Source organism: Drosophila grimshawi, unplaced genomic scaffold (genome assembly GCF_018153295.1).
Source record: "Drosophila grimshawi isolate 15287-2541.00 unplaced genomic scaffold, ASM1815329v1 contig_311, whole genome shotgun sequence".
Classification (NCBI taxonomy): domain Eukaryota; kingdom Metazoa; phylum Arthropoda; class Insecta; order Diptera; family Drosophilidae; genus Drosophila; species Drosophila grimshawi.
In genome coordinates this window covers 21,431,213-21,447,280 of record NW_025063098.1, presented here as the reverse complement: position 1 = coordinate 21,447,280, position 16,068 = coordinate 21,431,213, and the positions used below count along the sequence as shown (strand labels likewise).

At 38.9% G+C, this 16,068-nt stretch overlaps 1 protein-coding gene across 2 annotated transcripts in view; it reads right to left on the bottom strand.

Moving 5' to 3' along the window:
• Positions 1 to 11,567, bottom strand: part of LOC6568299 (stAR-related lipid transfer protein 13) — a 97,163-nt gene extending 85,596 nt beyond the window's left edge. For both annotated transcript variants that reach the window (XM_032740713.1, XM_032740714.1), the window contains exon 1: positions 10,543 to 11,567. The gene's annotated coding sequence lies outside the window, so the exon portion shown is untranslated. The remainder of the gene's footprint in view (positions 1 to 10,542) is intronic.
• Between the last annotated feature and the right edge of the window lie 4,501 nt (positions 11,568 to 16,068).

Genomic DNA, 16,068 nt, shown 5'->3' with positions numbered 1-16,068 from the left:
CGTAAGCATAGCAAACTAATTAAGTCGCATATACATAACGCCAACTTTTATCAAAGCGATATAATAAAATATAAAAACAAAACAAAAACACAGTGAGGAAATCACACAATAACAAAACCCAAATGAAACGCGGACAATCTATGAGAAAACCAGCACACATATGCATATATTCACATATTGTAGAAAAATTGAAAGAGAACTGAATTCTGATTATCGGCCCATAATGAATGAAGCGCGGTAAGTGATAAGAGTAGCCCAATTGTATTTAAGCCATGCACGTGTGCTGCCAAAAAGAAAACCAAGCTGAACATATGTGAGTGTGTATGTGTGTGTGTGTATGTATACCCTTTACAACTGGCTGTAAGTGTATTTCAAAATAAACTGTAACTGAAAACTAAACTTAACGAAAATTTAGCAAAATATTTTTAGTTTTTAGAAGATTATGATTTATAGCCGGATTGTACTATTTCACAATTATTCAAAACTCAAGACATTGATATTGCCATACCTTTAAGACATCGATGGGAAATTTGATAAATATTCGGAATGAATTTCTAATATTCGCAACATAATTTGAGAATGTTGTACCTTATAGGAAAATGTTCAGGAAACAAGATTATGTTTTGCAGACATTGGAGAGAAATGTTGATAGTGGAATCAAACTATTATTTATAAAATAATTAGAAGCAGAAATAGCGTATCTACACCCCCAAAAACTGCTGAACAATATTTTTGGTTTAGACGAATATTGAATAAAGCTAAGCTATTTTTTGAAAATTTATTTGAAAGAAAAAACACTATAAGAAGAGGGTATCTGCAGGCACAACACTCCTCAAGTGTAGTATTATCTTTGGGCATTTTTTTTGTTTAATTTTAACAAATTTTGTATAACAATTGCTGACGCTGCTTGAACGCCCATCAATCAAAGCGCTCGAGTGTCTCACAAAAATATTTATAATAACTTGAAATTTTTTTGCGAGCGAGTAGCTTTCAGCGTTTTCAATTTCATTTAGAGGCTTTTAATTGCCGAAATCAATTCAAAAGCCAGTTGAACGCGTTAAAAGCAGCCACAGCAGCCACAGATAAAAAACATATATATGGTTAACAACAACAACAACAACAACAAGAAAACAAAACAGCAAAAATTTTAATAATTATTAACAAGACAGCGGAGTTCATTAGCGCCGCAGGCACACGAAAATTTTTAATAAAAATAAAAATATAAATAAATGTTGGGTAATTAAGACTTGTCTGCTATATATGTAGATATAACCGAGTACTCGCAACACAATGTGGCTACATAGGGGGGGCGGAGGTGGAGGCGACGAAAAGGCGTCTGAAAACTTGTTCTACAACTTGTTTTTACATACCGTCTATAGACTAGAATTTCAAAATGGACCGGCGGCATGCGGCATGCGGCAGGCGAAACTCGGGCGATAATGTGTAGCCGCACCATATGCGATAATGTTGCCAGCCACATGATATAATAAAATTGGAATGTGCTGCAATTGGTCGCACACACACACACACATATGTATATATATATATATACATATAGAGTACTTGTATGTTTATAAATAACAAACTATTGGCTTGTATTACACTTTATCAAGCCATGAGCATGGTTCAGCTGAGCTGAGCTCCGTTTGTTTTTTTCTTGGGCCGTGCAGTAAATTTCCATAAATTTACATGCTATAAATCAAATTGGAAATGTTTTCTGCTAGCAGACGCGATCTGAGTGAATGAGCTGCTCTTATCTGCATTGACTGCCGACTCGTCTTCGGCTTGGGCCTGGGAATGGGCTGCTGCTGTGCTGTGCTGTTCACCGCTGCAAAAACTAAACAGTGAGCTTATCATTTCAACGTTGACAAAGTGCAATCAACTTTGCTTGCAACTCTGCCACTCTGCCACTCTGCTCGTCGTCGTCGGTTTCCTCGTAACGCCCAATCGTGATGATCACGGCGGCGATGGCGATGACTAAACGTGAACTGTTTGCTGGACACCCCACGCACTGCAAAAGCCACACAGACTGACCGCATGTCTTATTATTTAGTTAAACAAAAACACAGCCGGCGAAAATGGCAAAAGCTGACGATGAACTCATTCATTGCTTTGCTCATGCAGCGGCACAGCGCAGAGAGACAAGCGAGAGACAACAGTACCCCAAAAATGACAGTCAGTCAGTCAATGTGTATAGTTTACTTTGGCTTTTTTTTATTATTGACTGCCTGCTAAAATGTACTTAACATACCTAATGGACTTTTTAGCCGGCGAACAGGAACTGCTCGCTGGTTGCTTGGCTGCCTAAAAGGAAATGCAGCCACAACAATAAAACTGGCAAAACATCAGCAGCAGCAACCACAACAACAATAACTTCGAAGTGCGGCTTCATTTCTTTGACTCAGCCCGATGACTCACACCTTTAGCGCTGATTAAATCTAAAGAGTCTGAAAAATATAGCGAGTGCGAATTTCTTGACTCAACGTTTCTAGTGTCAGTTTGTTATGGTCGGATAATTATGCTAAACATTTGGGGCAGCTTGATGACGTCAATGACGTCATCTTGAACAATCATCATCCGCAGTCACTAGAAAAAATAGCATTGCAAGACAATGGAAATGGTTTTTATATCGCTCTGTCAGTTTGTCACTTGGTCTCTCGGTCAGCTCGGTTGGCCGCATATGGCGCTAGTCGCTTTTGGCCCGCTGCTGCTGTTGATAGCACTTTTCACAAAATGCACGTTTATGAAATTTTTTTCATTTTTTTTGTGTGTTTGTATTCATTTTTACGTACTTTACTTTTTTAGTCAAAACAAGAACATTAACGCGACGGCGCTCTGCGGCATATGTTATACAGACAAATAATATTTTGCATATTGTTTTGAATTTTACTTACAATTCAAAAATTGTGTAGGAATTATTCTAAGGAATGACATATAGCACGTACCTGCAAAAGAGAACATGAAAAATAATGCAAAGTTAGTACGAAAATATTATACAACATTTATACAAATAAATATAGCACAAATATTCACATTGTAATCAAATGATAAAGCCCAACAGATTAAATGTAAACAAATAATATATTTATAAGCGTGATTAAATTTCAAATCGTTAGGAAAACCGAATGTAATCTATGGAAAATGTAAACATTAACATCATATATTTGTACAATATATACATATATATTTGTACAATATATGCATGTATATTTATACAATATATGCATGTATATTTGTACAATATATGCGATGAAGATAGATCATGCAATAAAAAGTATATGAAGGCGCCAGCGCAGCGCATTAATCATCCATTTAGGGGTAAATAGGCACGACATGAGGCAGTGGACGCGAACGTGTTCGAACTTATCTATATCTGTAGATGCATATGTACATATTTTTGTAGATATCAATTTTTATATATTGGCAATTATCAATTGCACAGCCCAAAGCTGATTCACACGTTCTAATGGAAACGCAAGCTTACAAGACTTGAATTTGATAAATAAAAACATTTAAAAAAGCAAAAATAAAGAAAAAATATGAAAACAATTATTTTGTATAGGAAACAAGCAAACTAAAAGCAAGCGGACAACAATAAAAAAAAACCCCTAACGACAAACAAACTTAATTAAAAATCAAAAATGTGGTGCACAAGTCAACAAGCCACCCACACAGTGGCAGAGGGCAGCGGCTGTGTCAGCGACTGAGGCACAGGCAGAGACAACAAGGCAACTGCACAAATTGAAAAATAACACCAAAAAAATTAGAAAATAAAAAACAGGCGAATTGCACTTCAGCGTACAATGGCCATAAATATGAAATCGTATGCTAAATTAATGCTATTATAGCGTCTAAAATACTACTATGTAGAAGAAAAATGCTTAGAAACGACTAAAAGCAACAACAACAACAACAGCAACAACAAAATAGCCATATTTGAAGACCTTGTACGTGTGCTGCCTACACAACCAGTTCGCCGTTTCAGTTTATTTCAATTTTGTGGCTAGCTCTGCTCTGCGCTGCGCTACGCTGCTCCGGTCTGGTCTGGTCTGGCCGGCTCTGCGGACTGGCTGTGAAGCGGTGACTTTTTTGTTTCTTAGTTCATATACACATTTTCATATGTATCTAAATATATGTAGGCACTTGATTTGCATAACAAATGCAGCAGCAGCAGCAGCAGCAGCTAAAACCGCCAAGTTTGCTGGAGCATATCAAAAGCAGCTAAAAGATGGCTTGCCAAAAACACAAAACAACAGATCGTTGCAAAATATAGTCAAGATTCGTCAAATGCACACCTAAAAAGTCAGAGCTCGTCTCGGTCAATTACGAGAAATTTCACTCCATTAAAACACACACTCTTGAGCACCCGTAAAAAGTGAATGTCTATCATTAAGAAATGGTTTGTTATTATGATATATATATATATTTTTTTGCTTCGCCTATTATCAATATGAAATGCTCGCACAACTCGCAAAACGATTTTCCATTTCCGCTTTTCTGCAAAATTAATTGCATTTAATTATGACCAAAAATTGACAGCAATTGAACGCCTTGTGATTATCCCACCTGGCGTACACAATTGCCCCACATCTAGCGACAAATGTGAATGGAAATAAAAAAATAATAATACCATAATTAGACTAATAAAAAATAGCGACAAATTTTGTGGCTTTAGTTTCTTTTTTAGCGTGCCAAAAATGACAGTTAATAATGCGTGAATTTCATTTAAAAAAAAAAACAGTAATAATAATAATTTAATAATGCCAATTGTGTTTTTTTCCAAAATTTCCGCCCGCGCCATTAGCATAGGGCTTGTTTTTTTGTCAACATGACACAATCAAAAACTGTGGCACATACACCACCAGGCAGAACGACGAGAGACGTGTCAGTTTATAGACAAATTGGCAAATTGTTGTGTCCGTAAAGGAAATATGCCTAAAATGATATATCTATAGTCTACATATACCAAGTTCAGGTGTACATGGGCATTAGTCAGCGCTTGACGTTGATCACGGTTGTTGCGTAGCACGGTTGTTGTGATTGTTTGCATTTTCACATACATAAACAAATTACGCCGTAAACAAAAAGGCAAACGTGGCAAACACACAGACTGACAGACATTCAGACAGGTGACTAGAGAGTGGGGGCGGGAACATATAGATAGTTAGCTAGTCGTATCGACTGAAGGTATGACAAATATGCATAGCCGGGCAAAAGGTTAATTATGCACAGGGTATGCACAGGGTATTTTTTCCAATACATGCAACTAGTCGATCGTTTCATCCGTCACTCAGTTCGTCAATCACTGTGCGCTTTACTTACTTGTACATGAAAATCGTGTTTGTAGTTTTTATTATTATTTTTTCATTTTTTCTTTTTTGGTTTTGGTTTTGGCTTTGTTTTTCTTTTTTTCTTTTTGTTTAACATTTTCACTGCATTTTTACAGCCAAACAAATTTTTTGACAAGCAACTGACAGAAATTGACAAGCGCACGAGCAATGGACCGTCAAATGTATGGGGAGCAAATGGAAGGGGATAGGGACAGGGGTTGGGGGAGGTAAGACCAACCGCCAACCAGTCTTAGAGCAAAAGCAGAACTCTACAGTGATGTGAAAGATGATGATTCCAGCTGTGAAAAGGTCAACATAGAGACCCAGACATTTAGCCAGCCATTTCAATGGCCCAGACATGCTGTGTGTGGTTGTCTAGCTGTCTGTCTGTCCATCAGTCTGTCTGTCAGTCTCTCTGTATGTCTGTCTGTCTGTCTGTCTGCCTGTCGTGTGTCGTGCAGAGTTATTGCTGTTACTTGCCTCACTTTCCAATATCCGAAAGAAAAGAAGAGTGCGCGGCCTGAGAACCGATCGAAGCATTTCTCTCCCAGCCATTCATTCAGCCCTCAAAGAGGGTCGCGCTGACGAGCTAATATTGACAAATTAAATGCAGTCTAATGTGTGTTTAATGTGTGCGTTGTCCAGTTGATTGGTTTCGCCTTTTACGGCGGCTACAGATCCCGCCGTGAATTCCCCATCAACATCAACAATCATCTTTAAAAACTAGCTGTTGCATCATTTTCACATGTTAATTACTTTTTTAGCATTTCTTGTTTGCTTCTCGTTTTTACGTAAATCAGCGACTCAAATTGTAGAAGAGCTCAGCAAATATTGAAGCTCTTCAAAATGCTTGACTAATAACTACGAATGTTGAGCAAAATGTTAAAAATACACTGATGATTCTTATTAGCATATAAATTGGATTAATGGAAGTCATATTTCGGAACCATTCAAATTTTTTATTTTTTTTATTATAATTGTTTTATAGTTTATTGCTTTATTTTTATAATTTGAATATGTTTTTCGCTTGCCGAATACGAAATATATCGGAGTATGTAAAATAATAATAAAAAAGAAACCTTGACCAGCGAGAAATATTATTATTATTTGTTATTGTTATATATATATATTTTTTTTCCCAATTAATGTTAAATTTCAAATTATTGTTTTTTTCTTAAATAATTGTCATTTAATTCTAAAATTTAATTTTTATTAAAAAATATGTGTATATAATCTAATACCACAACTTGAAATTTTCCCAAGCAGATGTTGACAATGTTTCCACACGCGAGAGAAAATCTCGTCGCTCAAAATGCATCTGCTTGCAATTTGAGGCAACATATGTGAGTTTGCTTAGGCCCTGGAGCATAAAAAAATATACGAAAACAAAAATACACATGTACACAGAACGCATAAGAACGATGTATGTGTGTGTTTGTGTGTTAATACTGGCAGCCAAAGGCAAGGCAATTCAAAAGTCATTGAGGCGCAAAAGTCAAGCATAAATATTTCAAATAATGTTTGTTGGCCCCGACCGAGGCCCCACAACGCCACTGGGCAATAGCATCAGCATCAGCATCAGCATCACCATCAGCATCAGCACTAGCATCAGCACTAGCATCAGCACTAGCAATATCACTAAGAAAAAGCTATAGCTATAGCACTGGGTCTGGGACTGGGGCCTACACTCTGCTCTACTCTGCTTGAGGGCAGGCAGGCAGGCAGGCGGGCAACGTTGTGTGGCATAATTTGGTGAGAGTTCGAGTTCAACAGCTGAAAAACGGCCACAATAGCAGCAAGTAAGAGTGATCTAAACAATAATGCCAGACTAGCAATTACCTCGCATACATACAAGATTTGCTTGCCTTATTTCTCGAATTGCCGAAGGAACTCTTTCTCAGTACTAACATATTTATTTTCTATTTCCCCCATTAACTTTATATAATTTAATTTATAACTTGAATTTTGCATTTTTATTTATAACATTTTTTGGCTGTTTTTAGCCAACATCTGAACTCGTCCACACAATTTTATCATCTGTCAAAATTTCTTCGGCGCTGCGATCGTTTAGGATGCAAAACATAACGATACTTATTTTGTCAAGTTGGAGTGGTTACAGGGTATCACAACCCAACACGAGCACATTAACTTGAAATAAGAACAACAAGAATCTACGAGTCAACGGAGTAGATTAGAGCGGAGAGAAGTGCGGTAGAGAGCGGAGAAGAGAGGCAATTGTTGACTAAAGGCGTTGTTGTAATCGTCGACGACGACGTCGCTGATGACCTCAGTTAAAAATAAATTATACTTAACATTTTTTGGAATTAGTTTGCTGTTTTTGGATAGAATATTGTTGCATCCAACCAGCAGTGTGTGTGTGTGTTTGAATGTGTATGTGTCATCATGCTGTTTGTTTAGGTTGTAAGTTCAGGGTGGCGCTCAGTGTCGCCTCCCGTTAATGACGACAGCAGCAGCGACAGCGACAACACCATCGGCATACAAATCATTTTGTCAACTAAACTTGTTCGTTAGCTATACATATATATATTTATATATATATATATGTATGTATATTTATGTAAATTCCTGTACGACATTTATCACCACAAATAAATTGATGAACCTGCCATAAATGTGGGGAGGTGGGAGTTATAAACGTGATTTGAGACAGAGAACATCTGGCATCGATTTAAAATTATAGACAAGGATTCTGTTTGCTTTAGCTTGTGCGACGAGTGCAATATCAGCTCTGTGTGGCAGCAGTTAACCGAAAAACCGGGCAAACAGTTATTAATAATATAAATATATCTATATATATATATATATATATATATATATATATGTGGGCACAAGCCCATATTGTTTCAGTTTTATTTACTCGAGTTTGCCGTTAAACTAAACAACTCGCACGCACAAGTGTTTCTTTATAGGTTTATATATATGCATATATTTATATACAAAAAGGCAGAAAACCAGTTTGTACATATACGATTATGATTATGATGGTGGTGTGTGTGTGTGTTTTGTGTGTTATAAAAAAGTGCCAACTTCATATAATTGTGTTCTACATAACTAAGAAATCGAAATCGAAATCGCGTTGAACTCCCTCCTTATGCGTTGCACGCAAGGGGATGATGGATGACGCATGCATCGAAAGAGAGACCGGAAATATTTCGATGCAAATCAGAGAAGTGCAGAGCTCATTAATGCATTGTTGTTTATTTCATTAAGAAAACATCTGAAAATTGCCATCAGTGCCGTCTAAAAAAATAAACAAGTCCGAGCAAAAAAAAAAACCTCAGAAACTGAACTATATTCCTCAACAATATGTTCGAGCACTTAAGCGATCAGGAAGAAGTGTTTACGACTTATAACGATTTACGTTGCATGATCTGACTCTGAAAAACGCTGACAATCGGAGAAAAAATATATAAATCGACGGAAACGCAGCGAGATAAAGTCGGCTGAAGCTATTGTTATTGTTTCTGTTGTTGTCGCCTCAAGTATGAAACGATTTGGATCGCTGTCTGTGATGAAACTGGTAGAGAGAAGCAGATAATGCATGCGACTAACTAACTGTTAGCACATGCGTCGTGTATACATACATAATATAGGTTATCGCCATATCAGTTCTCAGAGTCGCTCAAGCAGCCAGCACTCAACGAGCTGACAAGATAAAGTCAGCCGACTATATGACTATCTGACTATCTGACTATCCGACAAGCAGACTAACAGACTAGCAGACTAAACAAGGAGACACAAACCAAAATAGCCCAAAACCCAAACCCAAACCCAGTCCAAGACCCAGACGAAAACGGAGACAGAGACCCAGGCCAGGCACAGGCCAATTGCGATAGTGATAGTGATAGCTCTCTATGTGTGTGTGTGTGTGTGTGTGTGTTTGGTGCTTGTGTGGCATATGCCGGTTCGAGTAGCGACTGTTTTCTGTTTTAAATATACCCTGGCATAATGCTTACAATGGGTGTAACTCAGCTGTGCCGTTTATTTGTCACAGGCAGAAAAAGAATCCTACACATTGAATTATTCATAGAGAATAATTACTGAGAATTGAGGCATATCCATGCGAAATATTTATTCTCCATTGAAAAGTATCCATTGAGATATTTAATCATGATTGAGAATTCTCCGTAGAGAATATTTACTGTCTATGGGAATGTGGAGGATATATTCTACAGCTGAAATATCGTTAGCATTCCTTTTTTGGTCGATGACTCATCCTCGATAAAATATATATATATATATATTTATTTATTTACACGTCAATTAAAATTCGTTAATATTATATTAGATATCTCGTCCTCCATTGTGTATGTGTGGAAAGGATGTAATGAACTTATGCAAAAGCTTGTGACAATTAGAAAGAAGCATCTCCGATCTTTTAACATATGTATATATATTCTTCAACTGCATCAAAAGTTGAGTCGCTATAGCTATGTATATCTGAACAAAGTAATTTTAGAAAATATATATAAAATTCGAAGATGAGTCCTTCTGACTGTTACATACTGTTGCACATATATATATATTGTAAGACATTGAAAGTCGGTCTTAACTGGTAGTTATTTCGCAAACACTAAGGTTCAAAATATACCATACACAAATCAAATTTATAACACTTCATCGACAACTGCATACGCTTCCCAAATATCGATACAAATCGATTTTCGAAAGCAATAAAAGCAACAACTTCCATGTCTGCTAGTTCAGCGCTCTCGACTCGAGCTTTCCTAATTCATTTCTATTAGCAAATTAGTCGTGCACTCTTCTGCTTGTTTAACTTATTTTATTTTTTTTTTTATTAATTTTTTCGTTAATTTGTTTAGCTTTGAAGTGAAAGTGAGCGGCAAACACACACATTAATCCAGCAACAAATCTCCAAGTAAATGTTTTCTAACGCTTAAGCCACAAAAAAAAAAAAGCTGACGTTGCGTTCTAGGAAACAACTCGCATTAACTTTGCCATTTGCAGACGTTGTATGTTGTTGTTGTTGTTACTGCACACGCACAAAGAGAAAGGGAGAGAGGAGGAGAGGAAGGGAGAGAGAGAGAGACATAGATAAGCCTATGTTTACCCGCTGCCGTTGATAAGCAGCATGGGGTCGAACTCTTCCCCTCCCTCTCCTTCTCTTCTCCTCTTCTACCTATGCCTCTTCACCATATTCTTCTTCTTCTTCTGCCAAACTTACACGTACCTTTTTGACGCGCTTGCAGCTGCTCGGCGGCCTCTCTATGGTGCTAGAGCAAGACGGGTTGTAGCAGGGCGAGACGAGAGAAACTAGAAACTCAGTTTAAAAAAATACGCACAAAACAATTCTTATTTCTTATTTATACACCAATCGACAATTTTGACTTGCTTTTCACTAATTTAAAATATTTGTGCAATTTCCAAAGCGTTTTTTAAAAAAAGCACACTTTTCACTTGACGCATATTTGACTTTGTTGTGGTTTTCAACATTTCAATTTCGATTTCAATTTCTATTTCAACATGTTTTTTTTTCTTTCCTTTTTCTTTTTTCATTCGTTTGCAGCTTATGCGAGAATTTTAGTAATCTAAAACAAAAACACACGCGACGCGCTCTCCCGCACACACATACGCACACACACGCACTCTCACACACACACTCACTCTCACACACACTCGCACGCAACGCAACGCAACTGGAAGCGAAGCGATCAGAAAACCGATTTTTACGCACTATTTAGCTTTATATTTTCTTCTGTAATTTTTTCCTGGTTTTTTCTTTTATGTTGTGGGGGTGGGGGGAGGTGTGCGAAATGCAAAAAAATTAAGGGAATTTCTTGACAATCGAAGCGTTTGTTTTGTTTGCAACTGCAATTTCCGCGCTCGTTTTTTTTTTTCTTTTTGTTTATACCAAAGTGCTCGCAGTTGTTTTTGTTGCTGTTGTTGTTGTTGTTGTTGCAGCAATAACAAACGTTTTCTTTCTTAATAAACTTTTACGCTGCGCTATCGTTTCGTGTGTGTGTTTCTTGTTTATCGTATTTTCCTCGGTTTTGCTTTTGAAATTTCGTTCACGTTCTCGTCGAGATTGAACGATTGTTGTATGGTTGTATGGGAATAATGAATGTTTGTCTCACGCTGCGCGCCGCTCATTCATAAATCGTTCGGTCCCGTTCGGTTCGGTTCGTTTCGAGAATCAGCGACGAAAAATTAACTCACGACCCGTCTGCACATCTGCTTAGCTTGGCAAGCGGTTGCCGACTAACGGTTGCAACCAAACAATCGGCAGCGACGAACGCGATCGTTTCATGTTGCCATCGAACATGTTCCACACGTACAAATGCAACCCCCCATGTTAGGCTTAACAGAGCTCTTTGAACTCAAAATTTGACTTGTATTTTCAAAATATTGAAATGTCAACAAATTTTAAATTATTTGCTATATATGCATATTTAAATAGCCATATTTTGCTAATTATATATAGATTTCATTCATTCTCTCACTAAACATTAACATGAGCCGCGTTAACAGAGTGAGCCTTAGGCAGCTTAACCGTTTCGAGGCGCCAACTTGTTGGCAGTGGAACCAGTGAGCGCGCTCGCGTCGAAACGGTTGCCAGAACTTTTTCATCATCAACGAAAGTAAAACCAAATGGGAAAAGTTCACGTGCGGTGTGTTCACACTTTCCAATGTAAACACACACACACACAATCGGCAATAAAACACCATGTAATGATTCTCTCATCCTCAGTCCATGCATGTATGCGTGTGAGTTCGGTTCTGAGCTGTTTTGTTGTTGTGCGCATATTGTTTGCGCCCTTATGGGTTTTATGGGGCCATTCACAGCTGGCAGCACGCAATTGTTGCATGCATCGCTTGCTTGTTGCAGCCAGCCTCCGCAGCGTTTATCGCCGTCTTAAATCATTAGTTGTTATCAGCAAAGTGTCTTCTATCTTATGTTTACGACTGGTGTCAATTTCCAGGAAGGCATCTTAACACTTTCATCCCGCCTCAATTTGAATAGCGCCTTGTTTGATTTTGGGCTTAGCACTTTTTTTCGTTCAACATCTTCATTTTGATCAGAGCAGCCTTTGAAACAATCTCAAATGGGACGAGTACTATTTTAAGTAGACTCCACGTAGACTTACAGTACAGTACAATATCATACAAATAGAATATAATACAAAAATAAACTTAAAAATTTTTAGTTTTCTTTTCTTTGCGCTGTCAACAAAAACAATAATTACAGATTTTGAAAAAAATTCTGATTTTCCACAATGGGCGTCATACTAAATTTCGTAATGCGAATCTGCGATTACGCATTGGGCAATTCGAAGAAGAAGCGCCGTGTGACATTCACACGGAGCGCAATCAATCGCGATCGGGAACGCATCTTGGAGTCCATTGCATTGGCCATACCGCTGGAGAACTTTCTGAACGATCTGCTGCTGGCCAAGTTGGAGGAGCCGGGCAGAGTACGGGTGACGGCCTGCCAATTATCGCAGTTGCGCAAAACGGCTCTGCGGAAATGGAACGAGCTGCCCGAGGAGCAGAAGGAAAAGTATATGCGACTAGCGCTGAATCCCATCGATATGCGCTGCCCACCGACAGACATCTCCGATCTGGCGCATCTGGTGCTGGAGAGCAGAAGGACGGCACGCGGCCGGAGGCCAACGAGTCGCAAGAGGAAGATCCAGCGGAAGATGATCTGCAAGCGTCGGCGCAACAAAAGCTTTCACGGACTCCAATCGCTGCTGCATCTGAGTCCATCGCACGCGGATCTGGCAATCGCAGCCCCCACTGAGGTGCATAAGTTGTCCACTGAACAGGAGTGCAGATCATGTCAAGCGTTCAACCTGGCTCAATCCGAGCCACTGCCCCGGCAATCCAGAAAGTCGACTCGCAAAAAGAAGACGACGAGCGGCAGTAAGCGCAAAATCCATCACAAGACCAACTGGAAACGGCCTGGCTCCAGAAGCAACACAGCATTCGACAGCATTCACTACCAGACACTCCGTTCAGTTCCGTCCAACTGCCAAGCGCACAGATCTGGTCAGGAGATGGAGCTGCCCGCAGCAGAAGCAGAAGCAGCAGCAGCAGCAGCAGCTCCTTGGACACAGCTCAAACGCAAAATCAGACGTGTTGCATTTTAAATTTCACAATTGGTGTAGGAGCCCAATTTTATATATCTAAATTACAAAATGACAAAAAAAAATTATGCATAAATCAAAACAATTTATGTCTTGGAGAGGGGGAACAGGAAACACGCGGGAGGACTCCTAGCCGAGTAGATTCATCAGGATTAGCCCTTTCTGCTCTCCACTCTCCGCTCGAAGTTGCTTGCTTTTATTTGATTTTTGTTTGGTATTCGTCGCCGTCTGTCTCCTTTTTTTTGTTGTTGTTTGTATGTGCGGCGATTCCACATCCTTATCAAAGGTGCACATCAACATCACAGTAATCCCCCCGCCCCATATCTGCCCGGGTACGTGCCTGCGTGTTGCGGCTTTGAAATCGAAACCTCTGACGTCCCATTGTGTTGAAATCTAAGCGTTCCTCGCGTTGCATGTTGATCGATCGCCGTCTCGCGTTTTTTTTTTTTACTCACTTCGTCTTTTTATTTTTTTGCTTTTTGTTTTTTGTTTTTGATTTCCAGCGAAACGAGAAACGAAAACAAAAAGATGCCACACTGATAGATTCGAGCATATTTTGAATAGTTTTCAATGCCAATGACTGCCACGCACATTGGCCTCTGTGCGACAGCCACAAATATGCGAGATCTTTAATCCATTTGTCCATTTCCAAACTGAAATAGTTAAGAATAAACGAAAGTACGCAATGCATATATTTATGTGTTTTATTCTACCAATATAATATATATTTCTGTAAATACTCACAAGCAGAACCGTATTGCGGCATAGGGAGACACTCTATACGACTGGAACTTAGAAACGAGGAGAGGCAGAGACGGCAACAGAGCTGGTCAGAGGCAGTAGGACTCCGACAAGCCAGATGTCTCCTAGGTGGTTATAATCTTGTACGATTCAAACAAATTATAACCATGCGAAAGAACAGCCTTAGGATACTCACCGGTCTATTGACAGGACACTGTAGACTAAGGAGTCACCTAACTAAATTGGGTGTATATAGTCGCGATCTGTGCAGGTTTTGTGAAAGAGAGGAGGAATCCTCGATGCACATCCTAGCAGAATGTGTCGCCTTAACGAGAAGAAGAAGCAGCATCCTAGGGACGCATGTTTCGAATTGCAGAGACATAGAAGACCTCAACCCAACAAAGATCCTCACATTCGTACGGGAGTTAGGGCTGATGGAAGAGCTATAGGCTCAGAAGGGGGCATAATAGATCAAATAGGTCGCGGTGCAGCTTCCCCCCTAATAATAATAAATACTCACAAGTATTTTTATTCTTTTTATGCAACACGTATGATTCGATCTGGTCAGTTTGGAAAAAATCAGAGTTTCAAATAAAATATAATCAAAATTTGACTTCTCGATTAAAGATCGGTTTTATAGATACATAAATATCACAATTTTGTCGTGACGGATACGTCTACGACTCCATAGAGTATATATATATATTCTTAATCAGCATCACTAGCCAAGTTGATATGGTATATCAATTTGTCCTTTCGATAATTAGTTATTTTCTTTACTGAGGAAACTCATTAGTTGCGCCTGTTTTTATGCTCCAAACATTATCAATATTGGACTGATATATCATATAGTTTGCATTGGAACAATCGGTCAGTTTTTTTAATTTTATGCTTAATTATACTGAAATAATTTTGTGGCAACAAACTAAAGATGCAAAAGAGCGTTGCAAAGCAAAGATTTCCAGCAGTTCAGACATATAAAATCACTAACTATATAGTGAAAAACCTTTAACTATATAGATTCAATGAACGATCGTTATATATCTGCTGCTCGACAACGACAGCTTTTTCCCCGTAATTCTGATGCCACAAATGGATGTATTTAATTTTGTTATTTTATCAATTTTCCAGTAAATATTAATATCATATCATGTGGATTTCCCTGTGCGTGTGTGTGTGTGAGAGTGTGTGTGACAGCTGTAAACGCACATTTCACTATTTTGCATAAATAATGCAAATAAAAGCCGATAAGCGATAGTTGTATATTAGCGCACAGCGGGCAGCTGGCCAATAAAGTCGTACGGCGATTTGTTGGGAGTTTTCCCCCATCTGAGCCACACCAAGTGAAAATTGCCATTGCTCGCGCACTCGCTCAACGATCGGCGACATCGTTCTGTTAATGGTCACACTGCCTGCCCCCGGATGATGGTGCACTTGGGATCCACCGCAGTCCTGCTCCGGTGGGGCATTTGGGCCATTTGATAAGTCAAGTTTTTATGGCTATGCGCGCAGTTAACTTGATTGTAAACGACCGCAGGCGGCCGGGTAATATAAAATCGGTTTTCATTATAGCCGGGGCATGTGAAATTAATATGCCAGCCAAATAGACAGAAGGACAGACAGAAGGACAGACAGACAGATAGATAGACGGACAGCAGATACGCAGCAGCCAGCTACGCAAGTTAAATCTCCAAATCAAGTTCGTTGCCTAAGTCTTTTGTTTTTGCTTGTGCTGTGTTTGTGTTTGTTCGCCAACCGCCAACCGCCGACTACTGACTGCTGACTGCCTGCTGTTTGTGTTTGTAGCTAAACAAAATCAAAGTCGCTTCAAATGCTCATTAATTCAAATGGATTCTAATCGTGGCGCG